Genomic DNA, 5,327 nt, shown 5'->3' with positions numbered 1-5,327 from the left:
AATTTTTGTGCACCGGGCCTCTAGTATATATATAAAAAGCCAGCAACCATAATGGCCATAACGACGGTAAGAAAAGCAGTTGCTATGATGCCCACTGTAGCCAGTGAACCGGCCCAATCAGGGAGTGGGCCCAGCCTGCCAACCTCACTGCCCCTCCCTCCTGCCGGCCTGCCCCTGATCAGACTCTCCCACCCCAATCAAGAGTGGGGCCAAACTCTCCCACCCAGAGCAAGAGCAGGGCCGGCCAAATGTCCCCTCCCTTCCCCCCAGCCAGCCCTGCCCCTGATCAGCCCACCACACCACAATAGGCCTACAGCCCCTCCCCCAAGCTTTCCCACCCCTGATCGCACCCTTCACCCCAATAGAGGGCGAGGCTGGCCAGCCAACCTCCCACAGCCCCTCCCCCTGTCTGGCTCTGCCCCCTATGGGCTCCCACCACTCTGATCAGCCTGCAGCTCTTCCCCCAAGCTAGCCCTGCCACTTATCTCACCCCCCTACCCCAATAGGGGGCAGGGTCAGCCGGCCAATCTGCAGCCCCTCACCCCACCCGGCACCACCCCTGATCGGCCCCCCCATCCTGATCAGGGGCAGGGCTGGCTGGCCAACCACCCATGGCTCCTCCCCCAAGGCCACTGGCCCCCAATCAGCAACCTCCACCCCATTTGGGGATGGGGCTGGCCCGCCCACCCCCCCCCACCCCCTGCCCCTCCCCATGGCCAGCCCACCCCCAATTTGCCCCCCAACCCCAACCAGGGGTAGGGCCCTCCTGCCAATTGCCTGCGGCCCCTTCCCCCAGCCAGCCTGACCCTGATCAGACCCCGATTGAGGCAGGCCAGCCGGCCAACCTCCCACCATCTCCTCCTCCTGACAGGCCCAGCCCCGATCCACCCCAATGGGGCAGGGCCGGCCAAACCCCACCCACGCACAAATTTGTGCACTGGGCCTCTAGTATTACATAATACTTTTTAACTTGGCCCCATATTACACATACATCACTGCATTTTCTTCTATATCTGTTAAGGCATTATTGTGTTTATTCACTCTTGTGTTTCTTTTATTTTAGTTTTTGTTTAAATAATTATATCTTTTAGAAGCTTTCATACTAGCCCACTAACTTAGCAAATAGCAGGTAAGTTCCATGGGACTCAGTAAATATCTCATGAGGAAAGCAGCTGTTCATTTGGAATTTCTCAAGTTTCCAATATGTCACATTAGCTCTATATGGCCACAGAAAACTTTGCTAGTGTACCTTTCCTAATACTTGGAATTTCTATTCTTTCTTCTTTCTAGCTGTCATATTTTTCACTTCCCTAACTTTCTTTAGGCTTTTACTCCTAAGGTGGAGAAATACCTTATGTATTTGAGGAAAAGAATGGAGACCAGTGCTTCTGTTGTGAAGTGAGTATTGAGTATTATAGTATGGGGAGATGAGAATATGAGATGTATCTGGAGCTAGATACATTGTAAGAAATTTGGCTTTTACTTTGAATGAGTAACCCAGTAGGGTTTTGTTTGAGAAATTGTATATTTTTATTTATTTTTTAAATGGTTATTCTGGCTGTTTGTCTAGAGAATAAAAATCTAACAAGGTAAAGGACAAGAACAAAATTAGAGAGACCTATTCAGTTGAATTAAAACCATGGAGATATACAGTAATTAACAATCAGAAATATGAGTAGAAAATGACATATGAGACTGAGAAGGAAACTCTCAGTGTAGTACAAGGAAAGTCAGAATATACTTTGGAAGCCATTGTATACAGACAGATATATAAGGAAAGTTTCTGTGATGAGAATTACACAGTTTATTTGGGGGGGGGATGAAAAAAGAAGAGGGGGCCAGAGAGAAACAGAAGAAGAGGGAGGAAGCGAAGGAGGAAGAAAAGGAAAGAAATAAAATATAGCTGGAAGCTATGTTCCTGACCAGACAAAGGGGAATGGGATTAGGGGGTCAGAATAAGGGTAGAGTATGGGTCAGCAAATTATAGCTCTTAGGCCAAATCTAGCTCATCACTTGCTTTTGTAAATAAAGTTTATGGGAACACAGCTATACCTGTATGTGTATGTATTTCTATTTTCCTGGTTCAATGGCAGAGTTAAGTAGTTGCAGCAGAGTCCACATGGCCTACAGTGTCTCAAATATTTATTGTCTTGCTCTTCACAGAAAAAATTTTCTGACCACTAGTGTATAGGACAAGTGGAGGTCTTGTCTTTGGCTAGGACCATGGAGAATTCATCCATGGTCAGGAACAAAAACAGAGTATATGACACCGATGGAATCGCATTATACATGGGTTGGTAGATAATTGTGAAAGCTTTCTTCTATTTTTATTTGTTATCTTAATGAAGTAAAAATCAAGACATCTTCATAGTGTGAGAATGAAAGGAAGAGATTATGGAAGTATGAAGAGAGAGGAAAATAAAGTTTGGTCGTATAAAAGTGCTAACAAGCCACTTAACTTTAGTGATCATGAGTCTAAAATATAGGCAGTCAGCATGGTTGTATATATTTCTCTGGCCCCACTAAGCTGCATGGATGCCAGTTGTGTTAGTTTAGGTTCCCTTGAGAATCAAATATCAAGACAGGATTAGATATGCAAGGGGTCAGAGGAAATATCTGTTAGAGGAAAAGCAGAGGATACCAGAATATGTGGTGGGAGTTTTCAGACAATGATACAGATCAGTCCCTGTGAATGAATGAGGGCAAGAAAGGACGTGGGATAAGAAGGTTCTCAGACTGCAGTGCCCTTCAGAAATGTTTTGGACAGGGTGAAACTCATTCATCAGGGAAGCCCTGCATTAGTGTTGCCACTATTCTCAGCATTGACTGAGAACAACTTGTGGAAATCTTGTTCTTGCTGCAAACTCGGTGATACATGTGCAAATTACAGCAGGTAGGGTCATCAGTAAATTATCTCCCTGCGGCAGGATATCTGATTGGTGGGCAGGGGGCTGAGAATAAAATGTAACCAGAAGTTGATTCTTACCAGAGGAATGAGGTAAAGAGTTTGGAACAAGAAAATAATCAGGGAAATTACTATAGTGCAGAAACATGAAACAGAAAGGGGAGAAAGGTCTTCAGTTGAGAGAGGAATAGTAAAAATTATTTGGAGGGCAGAGTAATAGGTTGTAATTTCAGGTGGTGTCAAGGAAATATTAGGGCAACTGAGTAAGGAAATTGGAAAGACAGGAAGGTAGTGAGAGAAGGAAACATTTATATTGAAGTTACAGTGTTTGGGAATGGCAAGGTCCAGTCTTGTAAGTGAATGGTTGAGATAAATCTGATATGAAAATTTTTAAAGCAAGAGGATTCATAACTAGAGATAAGTATATAACTTCCACAGGATGGCATGGTAAGCAGAATAAAGACCTGATAATGAAAGTGAGGGTTTCATCTGAAAGAATAAATAAACTGGAAGCATGATGATGCAATACCTACGTACCATTAGGCCAAACAGTCCGAGAGGGAGAAGAGAAAACAATAATGATTTGGGAAGGTTCTAAGGTATATATTTATGAAAGACCCAGTGTCAGTTACAGTCAGAATTGAAGAGAATGTTTAAAAATAAGGTTTTATTTTTAAAATATAAAATTGATACAGAATTTTTGGACTGGAACCTGGATTCTTTGTCCACCGGAGTCAAAGAATGAATCCATGGACAGAGGGTAGTATAGCAAAGGTGGAGATATTTTGAAAAACAAGTACAGACTCCCACGTGGGGAGAGGGAAAGAATCCTACAGAATGGACTCCCATGTGGGGAGGGGGAAAGGGTCCCACTTATTTCCTGTTTCCATGGTTTATACAGGCTGTAGTTCCTGTGTCCTGATATCCCCTCTGATTGGTCAATACTCCCTTTCGATTTGGTTACTATAGTGCCTCCTGAGGCCTCCTCCCTCAGTGTCCTCCTATTCCTTCTGGGCTTTCTTCCTTCTCTTTTTGTAAATATAGATCTTTTTTGGCTACTTCTAGTTCCCTTGTCTTACAGAAATATACCTGTTGCTGCTCCCTTATCTTATGAAAATGTAACTGCACCTGACTTCCTTGTCTTATGGAAATGTACCTTCTCCCAGTCTGTAGCCCTATGTTTTTTTCCATGGACCCCAATTCTAAAAATTCCCTAAACCTGCCTATGTTCCCCTAAAATTCCTGTTTCAAAATAAAATAGGATTTATCTCTAGACCACATTTTCCTGGCAGAGCCCTGGATCTGATCTTTTCATCATCTGCCATCTCAAGAGGCTGAAAGTTTTAAAAGTCCTGGAACTTTTTAAAAACAGTTTTCCTTATATTTATTCTTTTCCTTTCACATTTTTGTTATATGCAGCAAGAACAAAAGTAGTACCTTCAACACTTTGCTTGGAAATCTCTTTACCAAGATCGCTCTATTTACTAAGCATATTTTAGTTTTGTTATGTTCTGCCAGTGCATAAGAAAGACTCTTCCTTTCTCCAGTTTTCAATGACATGTTTCCCACTTCTTTATGAGACCCCATTAGTAGCATCCTCATAGTTGAGAATTCTACTTACAGTCCATGCAAGGCAACTGGGGTGTTCTCTATCATGTTCTTCACCATCATTCCCACCTCTAACCACTGCCTAGTTCCAACGCTACCTTCACATTTTTAAGTATCTGAAAGGGTAGCTCCCTACTTCCAGGTACCAAAACCAGGTACTTGGTTACAAGTGAGAGACAAGATTTGATACTCCAGATGGAAAACACAGTCTTTCTGAAGCCTAATCTCAAAAGTAACATCCCATTAATTTTTCTTGTACTGTCTTCTATTTGTTGGAAACAAATCACTAGATCCAGCCTGTACTGAAGAGAATTTACATAGCCATAGGTATCAGGTGGAGCATCACTGAGGGCCATCTTGGAGAGCCTACCACATTATGCACATTCATAATTGAAAAAAATATCAACTTTCAGTTAGTGGTTAATTAAAACAGATACATATTTTTTCATCATCAAAATTCAGGGGCCTCTGTGTTAAAAACCTCTAGACAACTGAAAACTTTTGTTCCTACCATATTGATAAAGAATTATTTGGAGAAATTGGGGAAGTTTGACAAATATTAGCTTCATTCACCACATAGACTAGCTTATGAGGCTCTTTTGTTCCTACCATATTGATAAAGAATTATTTGGAGAAATTGGGGAAGTTTGACAAATATTAGCTTCATTCACACACAGACTAGTTTATGAGGCTCAAATACACATCTATAATAATAAAAGGATAATATGCTAATTAGACCAGACATCATTCCAGATGTCCTTCTGAATGAAGCCAGGACTGGAGGGAAGCCCTGGTCCCAGGTGCCTGTGGGCCG

The sequence above is a fragment of the Myotis brandtii genome, unplaced genomic scaffold (assembly GCF_000412655.1).
Source record: "Myotis brandtii unplaced genomic scaffold, ASM41265v1 scaffold249, whole genome shotgun sequence".
In the NCBI taxonomy this organism is placed as follows: domain Eukaryota; kingdom Metazoa; phylum Chordata; class Mammalia; order Chiroptera; family Vespertilionidae; genus Myotis; species Myotis brandtii.
The sequence above is the reverse complement of the archived record's forward strand: the minus strand, read 5'-3'. Positions refer to the sequence as shown.